The sequence below is a fragment of the Lepisosteus platostomus genome, chromosome 6, assembly GCF_059453375.1.
Source record: "Lepisosteus platostomus isolate fLepPlt1 chromosome 6, fLepPlt1.hap1, whole genome shotgun sequence".
In the NCBI taxonomy this organism is placed as follows: Eukaryota; Metazoa; Chordata; class Actinopteri; order Semionotiformes; family Lepisosteidae; genus Lepisosteus; species Lepisosteus platostomus.
The window spans coordinates 28,436,045-28,450,297 of NC_142616.1; the positions used below are offsets into that span (position 1 = coordinate 28,436,045).

Below are 14,253 nucleotides of genomic sequence, written 5' to 3' on the forward strand. Positions count from 1 at the left end.
CTTTGCAACAGATTCTGTTAGAACGTCTTTCTATAGAATATATGTAGAACGTCAGGAATGTTACAAAACTCCTAAATCTTTTTTTGGCGCATATTTGTTCTAATAACAAACACAAAGAAAAGTGTATTGAGGCTTGCAAGAACAAATATGATACAGATTGCATGAGTGCCTATTCAATATTGTTATGTCTGTGAGAACATAGATTACGAATTTAATATACAGAAATGCAAATACAATACATTTTGAGAGTTGTTTCAGGTGTTCTCTTTAAAAGCTCTCATGATTTATGAAATAGAAGATTGCTCTTTCAGTTCTGGTGAACTGCAATGCAATGGTTTTTCAGTTCTGTTGAAGAATGATTTCCCAATGTTGCACGTACCTCCTGCTTAACTCTATTTTGGGATTCTGCCGAGTAGATGTAAAGTCTTTTAATCCTTTCAGTGGAGTAGTCTCTTCCCTTGACGAGGCTATGCTTTACCTGCACTGAATTAACTGCAATTCCCATGTGTGGTGATGGTGTTATCCATCTGTGTCACCTTTTCCCTCTCTGTCATAAAATATTAATACATGAGAACTTGGGAGTAAAAAACATAATTCACAGGGGGTCACAGAGAGTTCATTTATAATGAAAACTAGTGACACTTGCAATGCACATGTTGGATTACATCTGCCATTCCACATTCCTAACAGCGCACAGGCCAGCCGGTATGTTTATGTCTTGTTTTGCAATTTGAGGAAGTGCATGTTCATCAGTTATAGAACTTTTACAGTTGTGAATAAGTACATCTTATTTATCACTGTGCATCTTGTTGGGATATACATTATATTGTCCCAACAAAATACCACAAATTGGTATTTTGCATATTGCACACACTGTTGGCGTATTGAACACATTTGTTGTTTTCTTTGCCATCTACCTCTAAGTCATTCCTGTCCTTGGAATACTGGATGATTTACTACCATGTTTACCATTGATAGCTTGAGAAATAGTTGGTAATTCAATGGTTTATAATAATTTGTTAATTCTGTGTTCTGTGTGTATTGGTTTTGAAATGTATGGCTTTATGAAATGTGAAGGTTATTTTCATAAAGGATAACAAAGTTCTCAAAATGAAAAAGAAACACAAACATGACTAAATAAGAAAATGCAGCCACTTAACACCAATACACACACATATTGGTGTTACACACATTACACACATATACTGTAGTATTCACTTTTCTTCACCTTATCAATTCAGTAGCATACAACATTAGTAAAGTATTTTTTTTACATAATTTATGCTATTTAATCTTTGGATTGAACTACACTAGAGGTAGTTCCTGCTCCTGCCTAAATTATATTTTCTTGTGGAAACTTGGCAGAGGCGCTTGTGGTGCTGTACACATGCATGACTTGATTTATACTACAGTACATGATTGGATATTCAGTTACCTTTAAGACCTTTAAGACTTCTAGTTCCTCTTGTCTATATCTTCAGCTGCCTATACATAGGTCTTCCTGTCATATGAAAATGACTGTACAGAGCCTTGACATGTGTTCTAGTCTGACGTGCTTTCAGTGCATTATTAACGTCTTATTGCAACTCAGTTGTTTCAGAAATTGGTTGGACTAAACCATTCCTTTCTTTACCGCCTTTAAGCTTAACACACAAGATGCAATCATAAACAATGGAGAGAGTTTCTGTAAAAGCTGCACTGCTTGCCAGCCTTAATTCCTGGAGTGAGAATGAATCCACCTAATTTGTTCATTCATTTTGTGTTGACTACCTGTTTCTTCTCAAGGAGCCAAATTAGAAGAACTTTAGAAGCTAATATCTGTTAATTACAACTCCAAGAATAAAAAGTGCTCTTGTGCGGAAAATTGCTGGAAGAAAAAGAACAAAGAAAGAATGTTGCCATGAAATGTGTCTTTAATAATCTATATTTTTCACTGTTTTTAAGAAGCTTTTTTCAGTAAATGCAAACATTTTGATCTTAATGGTTTTTAATTGCACTTATCTGGATTCATTCCTTTTTGTTTGGTTTTAATTAGCATAGATTGGATTTTAATTGAAGTTAAAATTAGGCAGTTCTGTTCCAATATTGAAATGAAATTACTTCAAAAGCAATTAGGATGCAGAACCTATCTTAGACACTCCGTTTTAAGTGTAAATGAGCTCTTTTTTGCCTGTTGTCTAAAAACGATTAAATTATTTGTTTTGTATTCAGAAGAAAAAAATGTAATCCATACAACTTCTTATACTGTATATTAAGAACATAGTGAGTGTTTAGGTACATTAAAAAGGTCAAGCAGGGACAGAAAAAAAAGCAATGGATTTTGAGAAGAATTAAATAAGATTAACAATTATTATGTTTAATTGTAAATCATTACAAATGCTGTGCTTTGCTGATGCTCAGTTTTCACCTTGGATTTCAGCCCTGTGTTACGAAGTGTATTTCAGGACCCTATACAGACAGCACAATCCGGAAGGAAGTGAGAAAACACAGGAAAAAAAGACTAGGATAGGGGCTGAAAGAATAACAGGGGGTGTGCCCAAGGTGCGCTTGTGCTTGGAGGTGTGTCCAGGGCAAACAAGTCCAAGGGAGTCCGTTAGAATATCCTGGGAAAGCCAATGTCCAAAGCGGGTGATCCAATCTGACACAGACGAACGAAGTTAAAAGCTGAAGCAGGATCTGGCGAAGGGTCGGGGGTAATAAAAGGGGGATATGGGGCCAGGCACTCCCAGTCCTGGACTCAGGTTTTCAGGACACCGTTGTGAAGCCTATGCCATCGAGTTGCTCCTGGACTCGCGGGTAGGCGGGCTTCCGGGTGTCCGTCTTCCAAAGTTGAGCCCAGATTGGCGGGAACGTCTGGCTTTTATAGGATGGGGGTTGGAACCGGAGGCAGGTGCAGGGGATAAATAATAAACTAGGAAGGGCTGGAGAGTCCTTAAGAGGAGGGGTTTACGATCATGACACCCTACCCTATATGCATATTCAGATTAAAAATCCAATTTGACTCCTATTTCAGTGGAGTGGAGTAGGCTCACAGACACCAAATGCACCCTTTTAGCATAGTTTATTCTGTGGTATATACACAGTTAAAATCCTGTTGTGAAGCCCAAAATGACTCTCTTCTGGCTCCACCTTAGAAAATAAAGCCACTCCAGGATTAAGATTTTTACTGCTAAGCGATAATTTGATGAATATGTTTTAGACAATGGAACTGCAAAAAAGACACAACCATTTACTGGGATAAAAGAGCTTGACTGTCTGTGTATTGCTTAAGGATTTAAACCCTTTTTACCAGCTGCTGAGACATTCATGAGGAAATCCAAGAGCTATGCTTGCTTAGACAGGATAAGTTATGGATAAGCAGTGTGGACACGAGGACAGAAAATTCAACAAAATTAACTTCCAGTGCAGTATGGAAATGAGTATTGAAGTGGTAGTAACAGATGAGAATCTTATTGAAGTAATATTGATATAGACATACACTGTACTTCTACTACTATCAATTTATTGGGTAGACCTTACAATACTGAAAATAGAGAGCATTGGTATGGGTACAGTATATACAGTAGCACAAATAAAAATATTTGTCAGCCACTCCTGGAATGTTCTTAGTTGACTTCAAATAAAGGTAGAATGAACATGCTGACCTCTTTAAAGGTCAAATGCCAGATTGTAAAGAAAGGGTAAAGCAGAAACCTGTCCTTTTAGAACACTTAAATTCAATGACATACTGTAATAACAGTTACAGAATACAACTCAGGTAGGGATGTCTGTAATTTTGAATGCATTTTGCCAAGTGTCAATCAACTTTTTCAAACCACAGGTTTCTTCAAGATTAACAGTGAAACACAAAACAGAGGGCACAAGTGGAATCTATGTGAAAGTGTATTTAAAACAAGTAACAGGAGGTACTTTTTCTACACAAAGATTTGTGGAATGAGCTATCTTACCATCTATATATGACCTCCTATACTTGGTAACCATTCTTATATTCATATTATTACTACTGGTAAAAGAGATAGTGGATTGATAAAATTGTAAGATTGCAGTTTAATTAACTACAAATTCTATTTACACACTTATGTATCTACTGTATAATTGACAGTCAGTGTAGATATTAAGTAACTGTCTTTACTCTATATATTTCACTTCTGTTTTTTATTTGCAGAACATGTTTGCAGAGATGTTTCTCTCATATTACAAAATTCAGCTACTGTACAAATATATGTTTATAAAAATATTGAATTACATAAAATAGAGCGTGTAAACCAATAATTAAATTATTGTTTTAATATTTGTAATAAATAATGTTAAATATCTGTTTAAAATAAATGTTAATGATAAATTAGTATATCCCATATTGTAAAGGATATGACAAGAATATACAGTACCTGAGGTTGGTACAGTATGATCAGAGGCACATGAGATCTTTCTTGTTCTTTGTTGGCAAAGCCTTAATGAAAAGAATAATACGTCAGGCACACTCGGTTAAACAAATATCTGTTTATAATGACAATAACATACATAATAAACAACAAAACATACAACATACTCTTTATTACTCTATTTACAAACAAGACGTCTCAGAGGCCTACAGCCTGACCAACCAGAAAAACTTGGACTGCTAATAAAGTATTCAGACATTCTACATGACACCTGCAAAGGTCAACAAGAGAGATAAACATGCCTTCTAAACTGAACAGAATACGACCCACAGTAATATTTCACTTTATAAATCCAGGTGCTACAAAGTGAATGGGAACCCTATTTCAATATTCTAAACATACATCTTATAACCAGGAGAAATGGTTTTTAACCTGGGGATTTGTTATGCAGGAGTCAGAGTTTCGTAACAACAACAGAATGGTAAGCTTTCTTAACAAGGTTCAAATACATAACCAGAATCTGGGCTTTATGGTGGATTTGGATGAGGACCTCTTGCCTCCAGTGGCTCCCTTTTCTCTCTTTTGTCCTCTTCTTCGCCTCGTCTTCTGCCTTCTCTCTTTCTCTGCTGTCCTTTATCCTGTGGTCCTGGACTGTTGATAACAGTTAATGATTTACCAAATACTTAATTAACCAAGGTAAACCAGATGATTCCTTTGATCAGTGTGTCTCAGATCCAATACAACTCCAAGAACTCCTCAGTTCCTTTCTTGCTTTGAAGCTCTGGGGAGCCGCAGATGTTGAAACTAAATGTTCCCCACTCTTCCCTCCATCTACCTGAAGATTACAATCTTGTGTGAGTACATTGTACCATGTACAAGACTTAAATCTCTTCAGACATGAAGTTTGGCATAGAAATAGTAAACTATACATGGTTTTAGCCACTACACCTTAGTAGTTATCCCAAAATTATTTTTCAGACTATCTGAATGTAATTGTCACTGCTGTTGATCTTGTTTATATACTGTAGCTGTACTGGTGTGCATATCATTATAGCATCTTCCTCCACCACCCACCATCTCAACTTCCATAAAAAGAATATTATCATAAGACAGTGCAGAGGCGAAAATAAATATAATGAAAGCCAAAACCATTAATTACACAAATCAGATAAAGAAATGGGAACAGGAAAAAGGGACATTAGTACTTTTGTTTGACTTTATTGAAAGCAGATGGAGACACATTGCTTGTGTATAGACATGAATTCAGCCTGTGGGGAAAATGACAGCTGAATGGAGATGATTAAGAAGGCTTCTTGGACTGTAGTGTTTTATTTCATTTTCCTACCACAGCTAAAGACAGGTCTCTCAGAGTTCCTGTTGGGTCCTGATATTACAGTCTAGGCTACTCCCTGGGAACAAACTTTCATATTGGTGCAACTGTTTTAAATGTTCATCTTTCACATCTTCTTTACTGATTTGCGTCTGTCTCCTGGAATATGATTGGGTTGTTGATTTGCATTCTGGGAGTTATGAAATGTGTCAGACCAAAGTTTGTGAATATTACATGTCTCTGTGGCGAACTTTGAATGGTGCAATAGTTTGGTGTTTATTCCAGGACTTTATATGAAGAGAATAATCATCCTGGAATTAGAATGGTGATGAGTAGCAAATTGAAACCTGTAATGATCTATTGCCCTACATTGGGAGTGGGATTAAAATAGCACAGGAATCTTGTTTTACCAGAATACTCCATACAATATAGCAAACAAAAAAACTTCGATGAGGCTGCTGTAATTGTGTGTTTCGTTTGTCTTGATTTTTGTCTCCCTGGCTTGCTTATTTACTTTCATGTCACAAAAAGCACAGTCAGCATGGAGATATATTGTATAAAGTGGCAGACTTCTGTTCTCTAGTGTAAGGGGAACAAGCCCCATCCCTCCCCTGTGAGAAGCAGCTGAAGCTCAATTGCAGCTCTGCCATTGTGATTTATGGAAATTCTGTGTGGTAATGGGATGCCATTATTGCATTGGTGTTGTGGGAATTTTGGATTTAGATGGTAGGTGGCTATGAGATAAAAACACCCTAACACTGAAGTGATTTGTCTCAGTGCTTTGTGGCAGGCCATCTGCTACTGTGTTTTGCTCTCACATGTACTACACAGACTCTATATTAAGATTGACTCATTGTAATAGCAAAGAACAGTGGATCCATATTGCAGTAGCTATACTCCAAAGTATACTTTACATGATTAGACCTGAAGAAGAAGTGTCCATCATCAGAATTCAGCTAGTGCAGAAAGCTAAAAAAAAAAAAACACCGGCAAAGACATTTCTCAGAATAAATATTCAAAACCTTCAGATAAGAAATAGAGTGTCAACATTTTGAAAAAAAAAAGTTTTATTTGTGCAGTTCATTGGTGGTATCAAAATGAAAGTCAAGGAAGATTGTCGGAGAATCCGTTTTCTGACTTGGCTGCTGTCTGTACCTTAACTCACTGTTTTATAGTGATGCACTACATTGCCGGATTGCAGTAAACATATCATTTTCATAGATGGTAGCCCCATCTGCACTCACAGGCTTCAGGTTATAGGCTTCTCATCTGCCACAGAGGATTAACATAATCAGGACTGTGGTTATGTGGATTCATTGCTTGTTAAAAAGTGCATGCTAATTGCTCTCTGCTTTCTATTATCTTTCCATACTGCAATAGATTGCAAAAATATGAGCGTGTGCATAGAATATTCACATTTGCAAATGAGCTGCATTTATAGTGTATTTATAGTCCAATACCCATCCCCACTACAGCATTGAAACCCATCAAGTAACAGGACTACCTTTTAATCTTGTGTGTACTTTGGAGTAAATGGGAAGTCCATAAATATAGTGTGAACCAGGTGGTGGTGGATATGGGGGAGAGAGTATTGGCTACAGAGTATACAAGACAAGAATAACTGAAGGAGATCTAGACAAACACTCCTCTGAGGTTTTACAGTATAACTAGATGCTTTCCTCCCCTTTGGATTAAATGCGATACCCAGTAGAACTTGGTAGTAAATGGCTATGTGAGGTCTTCGCATTGCATTTATTAGCAATATTTTATACTTTTATACTTTAAACACTTGCTAAAATACTTAAATCATCCTTATTTACAATACTTTTCAGTTGTGGTACAAGTATCAGCTCCCTGCATGGTTATATCTTTCAGGTCCTGCTTGACGCTAATTTTTTGGCCATTATTTAATGTCATGACTGTTCAGCTTTATATAGCTGTCATGTAATTTCAAGAATAATCCGACAGTAAAAGATGAGAAAGTGTTTGTAGTCTCAGTGCTCAACAATGGCGAGGCCTTATGAGGCCCACAACAATGCATATTTCTTCAGTGCGATTAATTTATCAGTACATAAAGTTACAATTGCACAGCAGTTTGGAATAATTCATCTTTTACTATGAGTTAATATATATGACACCTGACATTTCTCATACATTCTGATACACACAATTAAGCCTCATTATTGGTTGGTTGTCATTGTGAGGATCTGTGGCAGGCAGTCTGACATTTTCATAACTGAAGAGTAAAAACTATACATAATCATGTTGTAACAAAATAAAATAAGCAAAGCACAATGAGAAGAATTATACTAATCATTCTGCTAGAGAAGAAAAATGACAAGATTGTTTTTGTGAAATGGAGTAAGTGACCTCGGTAATAAAAACACATGAAAGGAGATCAATATTAAAGTTAATCATGGATAGGCTAAACGTGACTGTGGGGCAAACTGCAGTAGAATATGTTAGAAATAAGCAGCTTCAATAGGTATTTTAAGGAAAGATATTGAATTGTGAAGTTAATGAAAAGCAAGTGTATAGATATGATGACTTAGTGCACTGAAAACATTCTTATAAAGATTGCATTCTTTCTTTTAATGGTATGTTTTAAAATAGATCTACAGCTGAATACACTGTAAAGGCAGAGCAATGAGATAGACGCTACAGTATATACTGAGTGTAACAATTTGAGTTATTTTGTCATTTGAGCTTAATTGTATATTCTTTTGCATTTGTACATTTTTTTATTTGTATTCAGAAACTTTTCTCTTCCTGAAAAATAATAAAGAAAAATATTTACATTCTTGGCACCTTTTCATATTGAGCAAAATTCCTTTAAATTTCATATACTGTACAGTATACCTCAGGGAGACTTGTATTTCTTAATTTGTGCTAAATTGCACAAATTAAGCTTCAGTGACTTTCTGTTTCAATGCTTTGTTTTAATTGTCTTTTAATATAAAGACAGCTGAAGTTGTTTATGCTGAGACTTGTATAAAACTCAAAAGGTTTGTGAAATGCATTTCTCATTGACAAAACTTTATTAGATCTTGTATTCTTTGTTTAAACCATAATAAAAGAAAGTCCATTTTCTGTAGCCACAATTTTAGCCCATTGTTGTTGCAGTGCTCTCAGCCACAACAAACTGGAAGGAAAAAAGCCACCGGAAATATGGTTTTAATGTCCAAAGGAACGATATAACCAGCCAAACAGACCATTTCATCCATGGTGTAATTTCATGAAATTCTTTTATTTTCACTGGCTTTGTCACTGCACATTTTGTGTTTGACATAGCTGACACTCAACGTCTACTCAATAATTTGTATTTTGAGCTTTTGGTAAGATTGTTATGTTGTAATAAATTATAAGTATAATAAGTAATTATACAATGATCATGATGAAGATAATGTCATGGAAGAGGCCAGTTATGGTATCAAGCAGTGAAACCATAACTTGAGTCCAGTTGTTATTTCTGACCACTAACACATTGTTAATAACATAACATGCTGGAGTTCCTTCCCTTCACTGTAACATCAAATGTCTTTACTTTATTACCCTGGATATTGTGTATTATTCAAGGATTTCAAGGTTGTGCTATCATCTAAAAAGGGAAAATCAGGCTGACAGTACATTTCAGTGCTGACTGTCCCTCATATTTTTAGATTTTCCAAAGCAATAGTGTGTCACTATCCATCCTAATGACATCCACACAAAAAATGGTTGCAAAAAGATTGTATTCCAATATAAATATGCATTGCTTGAAGGACTTAGTAAATGTAAGATGTGGAATTGCACATTATTAGCATTCCATTCTCATTTTTAATATGCACTAACACAAATGTGAAACAATTTTAACTGTGTTGTAAAATGAAATGCTTTTCAAATCTGGAAATACATTCACTGTAACACTGCTCAAATTAAGCTTCAGTGAGTTTTCATTATGCTGAGTAACCATTTCTGTTGAGGTTATGTACTGCTGGTACTTATCATGTAGAAAAAGGCTACCGTGTCTCCTGTAACAAGAGCTCATGCACTCCTTTAAATGGCAGTGCACTTCAAAGTACTTTGCATAATGCGTAATTTTTGACCCACATCATATTGCATAAAGTAGATAAGGAGATGGAATTCATCTCTACCTGTCTTCAAATGTAAATGTATACACCCAAGATTTAAAAACCTTGTAAATGCATACACAGTTTCTAATTCTACTTTATATATACTGTAAAGTGTACACAACATACATAATACAGCTTGGGGGTGTAATGGTTTATAAGTCTGCATATACTTACATATGTATTTTAGTTACAACGTACACATATAAAACACATATGCAGGCACTAGATATTGGTATGGTTCAGTAGAACCAAACTGATAATAATTTTAATAAAATAAATATTTCTTATTAAACAATGTTATTTTGTCAGTGGTGCAGTTTCACATTGCTTTTTCCTAGTAACTGTAGCAAGCTACTATATACAGTTTTACATAATTTTGCCTGGAAGTGTTGAATAATTATGGAAAATAAACATTATATCACTGTATATTCATACACATTTGTGTTCATTGTGCTTAATCTCTTAACAATCTGGCTGAACTTCAGAGTTTCTGAAGAAAAGTCCTACTTTCCGATTCAAAACTAATGATACTGATAAGTTTCCTGGTGTAGTAGAGTATCCATAGAAAATGTATAAACTTACAGTATATAAGGTTATAAACATGCATATATTGTTGTATTTATATTACTTTACTGTATAAATAGTGTATCAAAATATATTTTTTCATAGTCTTTTGATTCACACTAATAATTGGATAGCTGTTAGAAATGAAGCATTTGAGACTTGTGGTAGGTACATGAATGATCTAGAGAGAGCACCTGCAGATTTCTGTCATTGAAGCTGGTTGTATTGATGTCCCTGCACTGTTAACATGCCAATCCTTTGATGTTTTGTCTTTCTTAGGCTACTTAATAAGCATACATGTTCCTAAGGAAGGAGAAGAGGGGTAAGGGCAGTTAAGAGGACTGTGTGTTGAGTTTTCAGCTTCCTGCCATCAGTGAGTCTGAACCATTATGAATTCAGGTGTACTGTGTTCTGTCACTAGACAGGCAGAGAGAAACAAAAGGGTGAGAAAAATTAGGAAGCTGACTGAGTAAGACACAGAGAAGGAGAATGATAAGAAATGTTTTTACACAGAGAAGGTGAGAGAGAAAGCAAGTGAGAAGGATGGAGAGGATGAATGTTTGTGTGCAGGAGAGACAAAGTGCAAAAGAGTGAGAAGGAGGGGGAGAGGAAAGGGGTTACAGTAGTACAAACAGAGGAAGAGAGCTCAGAATGAGAGAGATACGCAGGGGGTAGATAGGAAGTGTGAGAGAGAAGGAGGAAAAGCCAATGTTTGCATGTGCATGCGAGAGAGATGGAGAGACGGAAGGGCTGTCTGCCGTCCCATCACCTAGCTGTCATTCCCAACGTTCCTGTAGGTTAATTGCTGCTGGCACGGCCGGACTGAGCTGCCAGTAAGGAGCAGAACTCCTTCCCAACAAGCAGCAGGCGCCTGCCTTTCGCCAGATCTGAAATACTGAACAAATGTGTGCTGATGTGATTCATTGCAGCTGCGGTGGCTGACAAACTGTTCTAGAAATGAATATCACCGGATGTACACAATCTTGTAAGTCAAAATGGTGGCTACTCAGTCTGCTTTTTAATTTTTTTCTGATATATTTATAGAAACTCCAGGAACTGTGATCTTGAACAGCGTTGCTCAGTTCTTGTTTGGTTTAATGTGATTTTGATTGCATTGAAAAGGATTCAGGCAACATGACAAGTACTCACAACTGACTCACTCAGGCCTGCCCTCCTCTCTCTTCCATGCACTTCAAGCAAGATGAAGTTTAAGCAAAGCAATATTAAGACTGGTAACAAAAATGTTTTGACATTTGTCTTTATCAATGTTTTTATAGGTCTTCTTTTGCTGAGTGCATCTCTTGACATCTGCTTATCAGCAGCTTTATAGACTAGTTGTCATAAACCCATCTAAACGCTGTGGATAAATTAATCCAGGAGCAGGAGTTCTGGCACATATTCCTTATTCTAGCAGTGTTTCAATTTTGTAATCCATATTGCAATAGAGTTTAGATAAATTATTTACAGAATAATATCAGAACAATAATGAAGATTTTTGCATAGCTATGATGTACAATCACACGTTATTAATGTTAAGAGAAGACAAATTGTCTATTTCAAAGTATTCAGATTTTAGTCTTTATTTGAATATGGAGGATTAAACATACAGAATGTACTGTATGCATCTGGATTAGTTTATTTTTGGATTAATTTTATTTCAGATCGTTGCTAATTTTCAACTTTGTGATCATAATGAAAACAGTACAGGCAAATGATTCAAACCATTTTGCTGGACATGAAGGTTTCAAGAATAGACTAATTTGAACTACTGGGTGAGCAGCTGCTAATTTCAGTTAACAAGGCATTGTACAATGTCTACTGTACTGTCAGATTTGGAAATTGTGTAATTAAATACTATTGTGTAAAAACACTGATCTATAGTTGTAAAAGGTTTTCCTATTTTAACAGCAATTAATTTTATTGTAAGTGAATTAAATGAATGAAACAGGAAAGTACTGCTGAATTTCTTTCTCCTTTTGTTAAATTTGGGACAAGCAGTGGGAGCACCACTGAGACACACAGGTGTGTTCTTCTGACTTCAGAATAACAGGTGAGCAATGGTGATAAATTGCATTCCATTCACACTTCATCGGTAGCTGCACAATGAGGTGTGATACAGCAAAGGTGTTTTAATAGGATTTTAATGCTTTGGGGAATGGGAGGTATTGTACCCTCCTCTCTGACATACTGTAGCAGGATTACTCTGAGAGCTTTAATGAGCATGGAGGGAAAGCCTGTCAGAGCACCTCAATGGCTTTTTGTAGAGGGAAAAGCATTAGGCTAGTATTAGATATACAATTGCTTTTCCTCTCTGAGGAACCAAAGTTGTTACTTTTTTGATATTGTAGATCAGAAGGCATTCAAAGACAGCAGCAATGTCTCAATGAGTTTCCGGAGATAGAAGCCTTCTGATTGCCATTACACAGAGTTGGAAAACACAGTACTGCTTTGTATCATGTTGTCACTTATTGCTTTCCAAAAGCTGGCTGGGCACCAAAGCCTCATTTCTTGAACATACAAGCAAATAAGATACAATCTGAAAATAAGATGGTGTTGTAATTGATTGAAACACTGAGGATTAAGGTTGATCAGTGTGCGTCTTGAAAAGTGTTTGTTATTTTTAGATGTAAAAGTAATGACTTATAATATTGATTGTGATTCTGTTATAAACAACACCATGTTCTGATACTGCAAGTTTTCCCATAGTTAACAGCTATAGCAGAGATTCACTGATTTTTACTTTCTTTATGGTACTGTATATACTGTTTAGAGTGCAGTTGTTTTAGATTGGCATTGGAAATAATTGCTCAAAAACTGTCCTGGTGATATTTTGTGATGTACAGGGTATGACACAATGGAATCTGCTTTTTTAGAAAATCTGTAGAAAGATGTGTTATTCTACATCTGACTCAGAAAAATGGGGGAAAAAGTCAGAAAAAAATCAAGGGAAGAGAGGGTGCAGGAGAAGTGTTGTAATCTTTTACTGTGTGCTGTGCAATGGTCAATGAAGGGACAGAGTCACGTGAGTCATATAGTACTTACAAGTGGAATTCAGAATCTTATAATGAAAAACAAACAAGGAATCACAGGTCTAGGAATGCTGCTAAGTGGAATGAATTCACTTGTTGAAACTACAGTCACTTAACATTTAATAGGTATTACCTTGCTGGCTAACCAACCATATACTGTACTGCGACACCAAAGTACAAGCAGTTGGATCAAAATGAATAGCACAGGGACAGACAGTGGATTCTGATTCACCATCCCCTGAGTTCTGATTTCCCAATGGGCTCAAGGATAAATCAGAATTAAACACTTACACTTTCTCCATTTTTTACTGCAGTACCAGTATTTTTTAAAATAGGTTTTAGGATTAGTCTGCCAGTACAACCATGGTAGAGCTCAAGTGATGATGGAGAAAAGGTTAAAGTAATCTCCTCAGGACTCAGGCTCCACTGCATCAGGAATTTGGCATGGATGAAATGCAATTGCATCGTATTTAGATTGTCAAATCGCTCTGCCTCTCTTTCAATTAGAAAATGTGTTTATAGCCGTTATTAAGTAATAGTCCATGCCATTTTAACATGAAAATATTCTTAAGAAGCATGATTGAAATAACTTCCCAGTAACTTTCTATCCCTCCTCCCCCTTCTTACCTTTTATCAGCTCTAGTTCTCCTAAAAAACAGGAAACCCCTAAGCAAAGGATTGGATTCTCATCCAGCCCTCTACTGTTGCCATGCTGACAAGCCCTGTGGCATTTGACAGTCTCAACCTGTGCCGTACAAAAGTCCACCTCTCACTTGGTTTCCCTTTCATGCTCTTTAACATGATTCCCAATACACCTTGATCCCTAGAATCCTCTG

The 14,253-nt window shown here is 36.1% G+C and overlaps 1 protein-coding gene across 2 annotated transcripts in view; it reads left to right on the forward strand.

The window, feature by feature from the left end:
• Positions 1–14,253, forward strand: part of LOC148661441 (glutamate receptor ionotropic, delta-1-like) — a 367,556-nt gene that overhangs the window by 157,947 nt on the left and 195,356 nt on the right. The window lies entirely within an intron of this gene.